Below are 13157 nucleotides of genomic sequence, written 5' to 3' on the forward strand. Positions count from 1 at the left end.
CAGGTGTCTCTTTCCCCTCTGTCTGCGGCTGGGCCCAGGGAGTGAAGTGCAAGACCCCCTTACTGCTGGATGCCCACCAGCACGAGGCACTGCCTGCCCTGCTGACGAATGCCTACAGCGAGTCCTGGAAGCCGCCTCCTGAGCACCTGGCCTGTTGACGGTGTATACGGGAGACAACGGAGCTCCCCTTGCCCCACCCTGAGCAGAGACTGGGGAGGCGGCGGCAGCACTGCCCCCATGGTGCATCCTTGGTGCATGGAGGAAAGTCTGTTCATGCTTAAAACACAGCCCATCCTCTCAAAAGCAGGATGACAACCACATTTACTTCTGGAATCTTAAAAAAGGGCCCGTCTCTTTGAGAGAAGAACATGGCATGTATGTGTGTACCTCCTTTGTTTTTTTTTTTTTGAGACAGTTTCCCTCTGTCACCCAGGCTGGAGTGCGGTGGTGAGATCTCAGCTCACTGCAAGCTCTGCCTCCCGGGTTCATGCAATTCTCCAGCCTCAGCCTCCCAAGTAGCTGGAACTACAGGCACCCGCCACCACGCCTGGCTAATTGTTTGTATTTTTAGTAGAGACGGGGTTTCACCGTGTTAGCCAGGATGGTCTCGGTTTCCTGACCTCGTGATCTGCCCACCTCGGCCTCCCAAAGTGCTGGGATTATAGGTGTGAGCCACCACGCCGGGCCGTATGTGTGTACCTCTTTACAAGTCTTGCCTGACCTTCGCATTTAAAAATTAGTGAAAAACTTAAGGGTGTAACTGACAAGAACTTTATAGGTTTCTCCAAGTAAAAATTTGGAAAAGTTAAGTGAACCCATAATGTGTTTTATTTCTATGAGTCCCACACTTGGATTTTTAAATGTGGGCAAAACATCTGTATGTTCTTCAGCCTGATTTCCGTGGAATCGTGAATGAAACGTGCTGAAGTTGCCGTGCGGATTTTGTTATGTGGCGGTGACAAGTGGGGCTGGTCATTAAACAACTGGAGGAACCCTGTCCTTTCTGTGCTCCTGTTGGACACTAGGCACGTGCTTGGGTGTTTTCTGTGTGTGTGGACAAGATGACGACAGAATTTCCAGATTCACACGGTGGTATCTTCTCCCTTTTCTGTTAAAACGTGTCTTCTGCTGCTTCTACATAGACCAAGTGTTTATTTCTCTCGCCTGTCTACATAAACGCTGTTTAACAAAAACCGTATTGTAGACATGTGAAGCTGAATTCCACATGATCAAGCAGATAGAGATGACTGAGTATACTGTTTTGTGGAAGGAAGGTTTAAAATGATTTTTAGCTTTTTCCCTGAAATAGGGAATACTTTTAACTTTTTCCCTGAGATAGGGAATAATGAAATGGGAAAATAATTAAATTTTCCCATGTAATTGTTAGATTATATTTAATTATTAGATTATTCATGTATTGCAAGGGAAAAAGGAACTAGATCACCCCATGTACCCAAATGAAAATTTAAAGGGTATGGGCGAGTTCATTTGAACTCCTTTAATTTGTTTTTGTTTGTTTGTTTTTGACAGTCTCACTCTGTTTCTCAGGCTGGGTGCAGTAGTGCAATGACAGCTCACTGCAACCCCAACTTTCTAGGCTCAAGTGATTCTCCTGCCTCAGCCTCCCCAACTGCTGGGATTTACAGGCGTTAACCACCACACACAGCTTATCACCTCTTGGAGACTAGCTTTGAGTTTGGGCATTCACTGAACTATATTTTAGTTAATTCTCAAAGTTTGTCACTGTTTATCTTTAATTTGGTAAAAATCTACATGTATTGTAAAATGCGTTACATTTCCTTAGCATTCACGGATTCCCTGTTAGTGGGGCAGAGACACAGAAGGGCAGAAGGCGTTCGGACATCATCAGGGTTGCAGTTGAGTCCTTGCCCCGAACACACTGGAGCTCTGGGCTCTGTGGTCCCACGGGGGTCCTCTATCCACTGAGGGGGACGGGTTACCTGGAAGGTCCCTCCAGCCTCTGCAATTTTGCCCTTTTCAGGTTAACATCTCATCATTGTCCTGGACAGCACTGCCTTTCGTTCACTGATCCACGAGTGAACAGCTGGTCAGTGGCCAGTGCTGCTTCCTTCAGCTGGGAGGTGGTGATGTGATAACACTTCCGTGGAATTTGGTTCTTGGTGTATTAAGGGTTCAGTTGTATGTTTATTTTTAACCTGCACCTCTGAATTGGTCTTTTGATTGCAAAGAGATTGCTTACTGGATTTGTTTCTGAATATTTGGTGGATAACAGGAGAACCTTGCTTATCTGTGTGTTCATTTAGTGTGTTTTTGCCAGGCATTTATATGGGTGTGTTAGCCCTCAGCCCACTTTCTGTGTGTGGTGGAGTCATTGAAATCATTTATGTGAAGTCTCTCCTCTTTTAAGGCCAGAGGACGTGGGGTGGTGTCTCCCTAAACTAGGGGGAAATGGCATTGTTCTGCCCTCCTCCCTGGGAATGCTGGTGTTTCCAGGTCTCTGAACTTGGCTCCCACACTGGGAGAGTAGCTGTGGCTTCTGGAGCCCGTTTTGTGCGGGACTGACTCCTTCACTTGCTTTATTCCCCACTGCCTTTGCTGCTTTATGACGCAGGGATGAGGGAGTTGGGCCCGGGGGCCTTGCCTGTGCCTGAAGGGCCCGATGCAGAAAACTCCTCATGGGAAGGATGTTCCTTGAGGGCAGCTTTTGGAGTCTTTTCCTACTTTTAACTGAGAAGCAGCTATTCACATGGTTCTATTCTGCTGGTGTGTTTCAAAATAACTGGTGTAGAGTTGTGAAGATGTCCGAGACACCCATGATCCACTCCGGGCCAGTGCAGGACATTGAGCTCAGAATCCTTCAGACCATTCAGATGCCAAAGATTCTTGCTTGGTTATTCTCAAACTTATGAGAATCTAAAACGCGAGCCACGGTATGGATTTTCTCTTGAGCCCCCATGACTTTGCCTTGTATTTTGGGCATGAATGACTTCATCAAGGGGAAAGAATTTGAGGAAGGAGCCTCTGAGGCTAGGAGGGGGGTGGGAAGGGGCGGGGGGAAGAGGAGGGAAAAGGAGCTATAGAGGGAGGAGCCAGGCTGGGGCTGGGGCGTCTCCCCATGATGCTCCCCCACCCCTGGCGCGAGGCCCCAGAGACTGACTGATTTTCCCACAGGAAATGTGTATGATTGCATGTCTGTTTTGTGGGCTGGCCATTTGGATTGAGGGAATGTCTGTGTTGTGATTCCTTATTGATTCGAAGGTTGGAAAGGTTTGTGCTCAATACAGGGGTCTCTTGGTGCGATGGGAAAATGTGATCGCAGCCGCATTCGGGGTGGGGAGAGCCCTCGAGGCCCTCAGTGGTGGCCGGCGTCAGCCTTCGCTTCCCTGGGTGAGCTGCCCTCAGGGTGGGAAGGGAGGTCCTCGGTGGTGGCCGCTGTTGGCCTTCGCCTCCCTGGGTGAGGGCTGCTCCATCCCCGGCTCTCCGACTCCTTGCCTGGCACCTTCCTCGTTGGAGGCCGTGATCTATCAACTTTGTCCACGCGTGTCCTGCAGACTAATGCTGACTGGAGGTTCAGGAGTGGTCAGAAGAGGCCAGAGGAGGCCCTGGTGATGCGAAGCTAAACGTTTAATGATGGCGCTGTTGAGTGCATGAGCCGCGTCAGCCCAAGAGTCTGGGTAAGAGGGAACCCCGCGGGGTGGAGGGAAGACTGGACAGATGGGTGCTTTCCTCGGCCCCTGGGAGCCCGGCCAGGTCCACGCTCAGACCTCCTGGTTTCTCCCATATTTCCATCAATAGCAAGGGAAGGACTCGGGGCAGAAGTAGTTCAAGGGCCTCTAAAGACTTATGTAATTGTTAATAGGCCTACTTTTATGCTTTCTTATGTATTAAGAGCAAATCATGATACAAACTCATTTCTGTTTGAAGAAATCTTTACTGCTCTCATTTTTGTGGCAAGCAACATTGATTCTTTGCTTAGTGAGCGTTAGTGCCCTCCTGCCCAGTGCTGCTGCCTGGCGTGTCCTCGCACACACCTCTGTCCATTGGTCTCCGTTCACCTTTCTGCCTAGAATTGTAGGAGGGGCGCTGGGATCTTAGGGCTAGAAAAAAATTCTGAAGACCACTTTTAGGGGCGGCTTTTAGTCAGTGCTTCCAGAGAGACAGCCAGCCGGGTGTGCGTGTGTCTCCAGGGCGAGGCTTGCTGCAGGGGCTACAGAATCCAAGAAGCCCCAGGACCCACAGGCTGCAAGCTTAGAGTCCTGGGAGGGTGTGGCTTGAAGACTTGAGAAGCGGAGGGTGCAGATCCCACCGGGGTCTGAGGAGCTGAGACCCAGAAGCACGGGCTGCAGAAGACGGATGTCACTGGCCCATCAGCCAGACAGGTGGAGTGAACCCAGTTTTCCCCGCCTTGCTGTTTTACTCGGGCCCTGGGTGGATAGGGTGGTGCCCCCCACACCGGCGAGGATGGGTCTCCACTCAGTCCAGAGGCAAACATGCATCTCACACAGAAATAATGCAGAACCAGCCATCTGGGCACCCCGGGCACGCTCAGGTTGATGCACAAAACCAACGCCGCGCGTGGCCCTGACATCTGCGTGTTCGCATCACTCCACACACATTGCTCAGTCATCGCCTCGGTGAGTTTGTAAGCTCGTTGTGTGGTTCTGGGGCTTTTTGTCCTTGGTGATGACAGGCTCCCCACTGCCCCAGCTCAAGTATGGAAGGTGATGGCACCAACGGCTCCTTGTTTCTCAGACACTTGAGTGGGTGCTCTGTGCAGCCAGTTTCACCTGCAGCAGCATCTGTTCCCTATGCCGATTCCATTCGGAGTATGTGCCTCCCTTCTGTTGAGGGTGCAGCCTTCTTGAAGGGAAGAACTGTGTCCTGTTCGCCTATATCGCCTGTGGTGTATCTCATGGCTGAATAAGTAGCTATAGGATACCTCGGTGGCTGAATGATAGGTTCATTGGAAGGAAAACTTTATATTTTTTTTTCTTTTTGGGATGGAGTTTCACACTCAACGCCCAGGCTGACGTGCAATGGCATGATCTTGGCTCATTGCAAACTCTCCCTCCCGGGTTCAAGTGATTCTCCTCCCTCAGCCTCCCAAGTAACTGGGGCTACAGGCTTCCGCCACCATGCCTGGCTAATTTTCGTATTTTCGTTAGAGAAGGGGTTTCACCATGTTGGCCAGGCTGGTCTTAAACTCTTGACCTCAGGTGATGCACCCACCTCGGCCACCCAAAGTGCTGGGATTACGGCCATGAGCCCCTGCACCCAGGAACTTAATACCGTTTTTTTTTTTTTCCTTTAAATCGTAATGGGCTTGTTAAATGCTTACGTTTTTTTTTTTTTAATTTATTATTATTATACTTTAAGTTCTAGGGTACATGTGCATAACGTGCAGGTTTGTTACATATGTATACTTGTGCCTTGTTGGTGTGCTGCACCCATCAACTCGTCAGCACCCATCAACTCGTCATTTACTTCAGGTATAACTCCCAATGCAATCGCTCCCCCCTCCCCCCTCCCCATGATAGGCCCCGCTGTGTGATGTTCCCCTTCCCGAGTCCAAGTGATCTCATTGTTCAGTTCCCACCTATGAGTGAGAACATGCGGTGTTTGGTTTTCTCTTCTTGTGATAGTTAGCTAAGAAGGATGGTTTCCAGCTGCATCCATGTCCCCACAAAGGACACAAACTCATCCTTTTTGATGGCTGCATAGTATTCCATGGTGTATATGTACCACATTTTCTTAATCCAGTCTGTCACTGATGGACATTTGGGTTGATTCCAAGTCTTTGCTATTGTGAATAGTGCCGCAATAAACATACGTGTGCATGTGTCTTTATAGCAGCATAATTTATAATCCTTTGGGTATATACCCAGTAATGGGATGGCTGGGTCATATGGTACATCTAGTTCTAGATCCTTGAGGAATCGCCATACTGTTTTCCATAATGGTTGAACTAGTTTACAATCCCACCAACAGTGTAAAAGTGTTCCTATTTCTCCACATCCTCTCCAGCACCTGTTGTTTCCTGACTTTTTAATGATCGCCATTCTAACTGGTGTGAGATGGTATCTCATTGTGGTTTTGATTTGCATTTCTCTGATGGCCAGTGATGATGAGCATTTTTTCATGTGTCTGTTGGCTGTATGAATGTCTTCTTTTGAGAAATGTCTGTTCATATCCTTTGCCCACTTTTTGATGGGGTTGTTTGTTTTTTTCTTGTAAATTTGTTTGAGTTCTTTGTAGGTTCTGGATATTAGCCCTTTGTCAGATGAGTAGATTGCAAAAATTTTCTCCCATTCTGTAGGTTGCCTGTTCACTCTGATGGTAGTTTCTTTTGCTGTGCAGAAGCTCTTTAGTTTAATGAGATCCCATTTGTCAATTTTGGCTTTTGCTGCTGTTGCTTTTGGTGTTTTAGACATGAAATCTTTGCCCATGCCTATGTCCTGAATGGTACTACCTAGGTTTTCCTCTAGGATTTTTATAGTATTAGGTCTAACATTTAAGTCTCTAATCCATCTTGAATTAATTTTTGTATGAAAAAACTGCTTTAAAGTTCATATGGAACCAAAAAAGAGCCCGCATCTCCAAGACAATCCTAAGTCAAAAGAACAAAGCTGGAGGCATCACGCTACCTGACTTCAAACTATACTACAAGGCTACAGTAACCAAAACAGCAGGGTACTGGTACCAAAACAGAGATATAGACCAATGGAACAGAACAGAGTCCTCAGAAATAATACCACACATCTACAGCCATCTGATCTTTGACAAACCTGAGAGAAACAAGAAATGGGGAAAGGATTCCCTATTTAATAAATGGTGCTGGGAAAATTGGCTAGCCATAAGTAGAAAGCTGAAACTGGATCCTTTCCTTACTCCTTATACGAAAATTAAATGCTTACGTTAATATTTATTTTTAAAAATGTTATCTGTGACCTTTCAGCTTTTCATAGCACTTCTCATGTGAATATTTTAAAAAGGCCCTTTAGTCGTGGGGGAGAAGGAGGTTATCCCTTTCAGCAGAGGGAGATGGAAGAACAGGCCCTGGTGGGTCTGAGCACAGGCAGTCACCCCAGCCTTGGTGCTGGCTTAGGTCTGTTCTCCGTTCACCGTAGCCGCATCCACTCTCATTGTCAGCTTAATAATAAGCTTTTTCCTCTTTCTAATCGGAACAGTTAGTTTGTTAACCATCACATTAAGGTATCGAGAATGATGGCTTTCAGGCCTCAGATATGACACAAGTAATAAATGCAGCTGACCCTGAACAACATGGGTTTTGAGCTTCGAAGGATCACTTATGTTAATTTTTTTTCCAACCAAACCCTTATTGAAAAAACCTGGCTTTGTGGAGGGCCGACGTTTCCTACATGTGGTTCCATAGGGTGGCCGTGGGGTCCTGTGGATACGTAGATTTGGGTAAACTCGGGGCATGTTCTGGAATCCATGTCCCTGTGTATACAGAGGGACAATTGCAGCTTTTTAGAAGTTTGTGTCCTGCCTTGTCCTAAAAAGGTTCCAAGGTGGATGCAAAATTATTTCATTCCTTTGGTTTTCTTGGTGGGATATTGATGTTTATTCTTCAGTGTCTAATATCCTGAGTGAACAGAGTTACCGCTTCAGGAACAAAGCCAGTCTGGAAACACATATTGAGATACCCACCTTTTCTTCATGGTTTCACAAAAGGCCATGATCATATTTTATTCAGTTGAACTGTAGGAAACTGCCAATATTTGCTGTTTTTGGCCTACAAAATGGCAAGTTCGTACGATATTAAAAACAAAGGCTTCCTGGATGGGGAAAATAGGAATCGGTAAGAACCTGAAGTTCTCTGTCATGGCCTCTGAGTCACAGGTAAATAAACCTGCGTGAGGGGGAGTTGACTGTACAGTATTTTCCTTCTGTTTTGATACTGTCAGAAAAAGGTCAGTTCCAATGTGTTGGGTCCCTTTGCCTCAGCTTTGCTGCAGAAGGGACTTGCCATTATACCTCTTGTTCCCAGTGCCCAGGAGGCTGATGCCACATAGAAGACCTGCAGGTCGGTGGATGTGAAACAGGCATCGGACACGCTGTGCACCTTGGGACGCATCTGAGAAGTGTGTGCTTGCAGCAGATCTGAGGTGAGGGCGTATTCCATCTCCTCTCCCTTCTCTGGCTTTACAGGCCTTTGAAGTCGGTCCTGGAAAGTGAAATTAGTTAATGCTGATTTAAGCTCCAGGTCAAAGCCTGGGGGCCGAAGAGACCCGCCCTTCACTAGGGGTGTGAAGCATTGGGCCCTCCCATCAGGAGGCAGCAGGGACTCGAGAAAGCCCCACATGCCCTCCAGTTCCCTTATGTTGAAATTTTTTGTACTCGGCCATGGCGGGTCATTTTGGGAGGTGAGTAGGGGATTCACATGGGGGTGTGCAGTATTCTTAGGTGTCAGGTGCGAGAGTTGAATTTGTAGAAGCTGTGCAGATAGGAAAGGGCCTGGCAGGGAGTGCTGTTTACACGGAGCCGATTTAACGCGAGGTCTGTGCTCTGCCTGGGTCCGTGTCTGACCGGTGTCTCCCAGTCTGCAACAGGACGTTGACGTGACTTGGCGCCATCGTCCCACTCTGTGTAGATGTCTGAGGATCTGTGCGCAGCTGCTCTGTGAGAATGAGTTGTGATAATGAACTGAGAAACAGTGAACAAACCCTGAATTGGTTAGCACTGGTTCCACGGCCACTTCTGCCGTGGTTGGAGTCATTCATAATGAAGTGTGCTGGACTCCTTTGCAGAGCTCTGAATTTCAGAGGCCCTTCAACTTGGCAGCTAACCAGCTGCTTCCTTCAGAAGACATTTGAGTCCCCTTTACCTGCCAGGGTGACCCTGGGAGTTTGAAGATGAGTGAGACAAGCCCTCCGTGTCTTGTGGATTTTACTGTCCAGAGGGGAGACAGATGTGGATGGTGAAGGAGGCCCTATCAGAGGTCATCGCATGTCAGTTTTATTTCTTCAGCACTTGCTGTGTTCAGGCGGTGCCCCGGGCCATGTGCAGAGCATCTGTGGACCCTGCCCTTGGCATCCCAGGCACAGCTAGCATCTGCGCCATCTTCATACTTGGCCTGAGTTTTGAGGAAGTTACCGAGGACGGCTTCTGCCTTTGCTGGAGAGAGTTGGAAGTCAGGGCAGCCCTCCACAAGGAGATGATCGCCAGCTGATTCCTCAAGAAAGAGAGGTGGTCCCCACATGGGTAGAGCAGGGCAGCATGTACAGACCTGGGTGTGGGTCTGGGGCATGTGCATCTGAGTGGGTTCTGCTGGGAGACAGCAGGGGTGAGGTGTGAAGGCAGTTGGAATTTACAGGATAAATTATCACTAAGGCGATGCCTGGAAAACATAAAATGGGGACTCTCTGGGGTAAACGTGGACTTAGGGTGACCTGGGCGTGGGTGTTTTCAGGCTCTGAGGGCAGAGATTTAGGAAATTGGGGCAGAGCTAAGCCCCAGACGAGGATGAAGACCACCCTTGGGATGTTAAATGAGACAGGGGTGGAAACCCAGTGAATGTCCTGGGGGGTCAGTCCAGCAGGCAGGCAGCAGAGGAGACCGGTGTCCTCAAAGGCCCCTTGGGCCTGCCTCTCAAAGTGCTGGGATGACAGGCATGAGCCACTGCTCCCTGCTGATACTTTTAAAATTTCTAAGCTACTCTCTCTCATACCCACTCCCGTATTTTTTTTTTTTTTTAGACCAGGTTTATGGGTATATTTTTTCCAAGGGAATCAAAAAGTTACCTGTTTGAAGTACAAATAACACCGTGTTTAAAAACCGAAAATGCCACTTTGCATAGAAGTTTCCAAATACCCAGTTGGTTTGAGCCTTGCATTGCAGTGTCACTACCTGCTCTTAAATTTCTACCCGATGTATAGATAGTGAGACAGGGACGGCTCGTACATCTTCAGGTTTCAATTCTACTACCTTGGGCTATATTTTCATTTATTTTGGCACAACTGTGGGTGTGGCAAGCAATGCCAGGGTATTTATTTTGAAGCGTGTCCAATAACAGTTGGGAAGATTTTCACATTTTTAGAATTTTCATAGTAATAGTTATAATTTACAAAGAATTTAAAATTGTGTAGTCATTATTTTGCTTTTTTCTAGATGTGCCCCGAAACAGGGTTGCTAACTATCATTCCACATCACAGGATTAATAACAGTACCCTTTTGGAGCAGATGCCTGTAATCAAGGAATTCGGCCTAGTCAGTTCACTTTAAGCGTGTTTAAAAGGTTTTCTTTATCCTAGTTGGCACCTGTGGCTATAGTTTGTTTTCACTGCTGAAGAATATTCCACGATGGAAGCCGTAATTCATCTGTTTTTCATATCGGTGGACATTTGGATTATTTTGGGAGGGTGTGTATGTCTATTCAGCCTTCATTTTTTTCAGGATTTTTTGTAGAAGATAATGTAACAGTGTAACATCCTCTGCTAGGGAACCAACACGAACCCTGATTACAGCCACACTGACTCTCACACAGACTCTCAGGCCTTGTTACCAACGCACAGAACCATTTTCTTAAGTTGAAACACAGTAGCAGAACCTGAAGCCATGTGACCGGTTCCTCCGATCTTACACTTGGAATTCACTTTTTATTACTATGTCTGCTAATTAGGAAGCATATCAATTATACAGAAATCTGAGAATGTAAAATTATACGTTTATAACAGAAAAAACCTTATTTAATAGCCCAGAACACATGGCTATGTTTTTCCCTCATGCCCCGTCACTGTTTTCTTTGCTTGAAATGGGAAATGACACTTGAATGCGGTTTTCTAGCGACTGTTAGCCTGGCATAGTTCTTCAGAGACAGAGGATGTAAAGCACATGGAGAATTTCTGTTTGTGGATTGTGATTTCCCGGTCGCCTCATTCAGGCTGCCGCCGCCTTCCCCTCTGGCCGCCTGCATCGTGGGACGTCTGAGAAAGGTCCCTGTTTCATCCTCTGGAAATTCTGAAAAGGAAGGAGAGGAGGGTGTGCAGGGTGTGGTGCATTTGTGTTGGTCTTCCAGCTTTTATTTGGAGTCTCCGCTACCTTGGTTCCTGCCTTTATGTCCCTAGCTCGTGGCTTCATCCTTGTGTCTAACTCACAGGCAGACAGATGGAAAGGGAAGTTGTATTCAGCCAACAGCTTGATCTTATTCTCAAGGCTTAAATCGACTGGGTATTTGGAGACTTCTGTGCAAATGGGCATTTTTGGTTTTTAAACACCATGTCTTATTTGTTCTTGAAATGGGGTAACTGGTTCTCTTGGAAAAAATATAGGCATAAAGCTGGTTCTTAAAAAAAAAAAAAAAAAAAAAAAAAAGGGAGTGGGTGTGAGAGAGTGGCTTAGAAATTACACCAGTAATGGTCGGGAGTGGTGGCTTATGCCTGTAATTCCAGCACTTTGAGAGAAGGAGGCAGGTGGATCCCCTGAGGTTAGGAGTTCGAGACCAGACTGGTGAACATGGTGAAACCCCGTCTGTACTGAAAAGATGAAAATTAGCCGGGCATGGTGGCAGGCACCTGTAATCCCAGCTACTTGGGAGGCTGAGGCAGGAGAATCACTTGTACCCGGGAGGCAGAGGTTGCAGGGAGCCAAGATCGCACCACTGCACTCCACCCTGGGCGACAGAGCAGAAACTCCATCTCAAAATAGAAAAAAACCAAAAAACTAAACAAAACAAAAACCCGGTAATGAAAACCTGATTGCATCATCTGTGATGGAGATGGCGGATTATTTCATTTTTAGTGACAGGATGAATTGGATATGTTTGCAGTATTGATTTGACAAGGGAAATGGTGAGAACCAAATGTGCCGCCCAGCTTGGGCCTCGCCGTTGGCAGAAGACCGTGGCGGGCAACAGACTGGAGATTCGGAGACCGAGGGGAGAATTCTCACGCCTTGACGCTGGTGCAGTGTGTGCTTCTGGACTCCTGCTGGAGGGAGCTGCCCCTTTGCCTTGCAGGCTTTGGTGCAGTGGAGACCTTAGGACCTGCCCCTCCTGGCACACCTGTGGGTGTGGCGAGCAGTGCCAGGGCTGAGGCACAGGTGCTGAGCCCGGAACGTGGGACGGGAGAGGCTGCACACGCCGGCAGGCGTCTGCTCCAGCAGCCGGGGGTTTCCGCAAGGGGGCGGGGCGTTGGTTTTCCTCCTTGAATTTGGGTGGAGAGGGAGTCCTGGGGTGCTGTGTCTGCACTTGTGTTGCTCTGAGGTCAAGTTGTGGCCCCGAGTCCCTGTCCCTCTGCAAAGTGAGGGTTTGCCCATTTTCAGGTCAGATTTCCCTTGGGTCCGGGTCTCTAGGAGTGGGGCGCATTCCAAGGGGGCATGAGCACGGTGGACGCGTGTGGGCCTCTTCCTCTCCCCTCAGCTCCTGGGCTGTGTGTGAAGAGCTGCCCAGCGGAATCACCCTCCTGCCTGGTGTTTCATTCACCAGAAATCGTTCTCACTGTGGACTCTTGAGTCAAATGTAATCCAGGAATGGAACGTGCTGTTGCTAGACGCCACACACAGCATCAGGAGCTTAGTTGGGGATTATATGATCTTACCCCACACCTTAAAAGTAAAGACTATGGTTGTCAGGCGTCTGAGCCCAAGCCAAGCCATCGCGTCCCCTGTGACTTCCACGTATATACGCCCAGATGGCCTGAAGTAACTGAAGAATCACAAAAGTGCAAATGCCCTGCCTGGACTTAACTGATAACATTCTACCAGAAATAAGTGAAAATGGCCAGTTCTTGACTTAAGCGATGATTTTGTGTGTGTGTGTGAAATTCCTTTTCCAGGCTCATCCTGGCTCAAAAAGCTCCCCCACTGAGCACCTTGTGACCCCCACTCCTGCCCGCCAGAGAACAACCCCCATTTGACTGTAATATTCCTTTACCTAACCAAATCCTATAAAACGGCCCCACACTTAGCTCCCTTCGCTGACTCTTTGGACTCAGCCCGCCTGCACCCAGGTGAAATAAACAGCCATGTTGCGCTCACAAACCCTGTTTGGTGGTCTCTTCACATGGATGTGCATGACAATAGTTAAGGGGATATTGAAGTCTTTGGCAGCTCCAAGAGCTTTTTCAGTTTGTGTCGGGCCATTGTAGGCAGAAGGAAATACTTGCTTAGAGACTCTTACAGAAATGTTCGGTGCAGTGCCATTAACTCGTGGAATA

At 47.8% G+C, this 13157-nt stretch overlaps 1 long non-coding RNA gene across 1 annotated transcript in view; it reads left to right on the top strand.

The window, feature by feature from the left end:
• The window catches only part of LOC139361633 (uncharacterized), a 32078-nt gene extending 19960 nt beyond the window's left edge, over positions 1-12118 (top strand). Inside the window, exons 2-4 of the long non-coding RNA XR_011619219.1 lie at positions 7994-8111; positions 8838-8944; positions 11771-12118. This is a non-coding gene — a long non-coding RNA (uncharacterized lncRNA). The remainder of the gene's footprint in view (positions 1-7993; positions 8112-8837; positions 8945-11770) is intronic.
• Positions 12119-13157: the final 1039 nt, after the last annotated feature.

The sequence above is a fragment of the Macaca nemestrina genome, unplaced genomic scaffold, assembly GCF_043159975.1.
Source record: "Macaca nemestrina isolate mMacNem1 unplaced genomic scaffold, mMacNem.hap1 Scaffold_78, whole genome shotgun sequence".
Classification (NCBI taxonomy): Eukaryota; Metazoa; Chordata; class Mammalia; order Primates; family Cercopithecidae; genus Macaca; species Macaca nemestrina.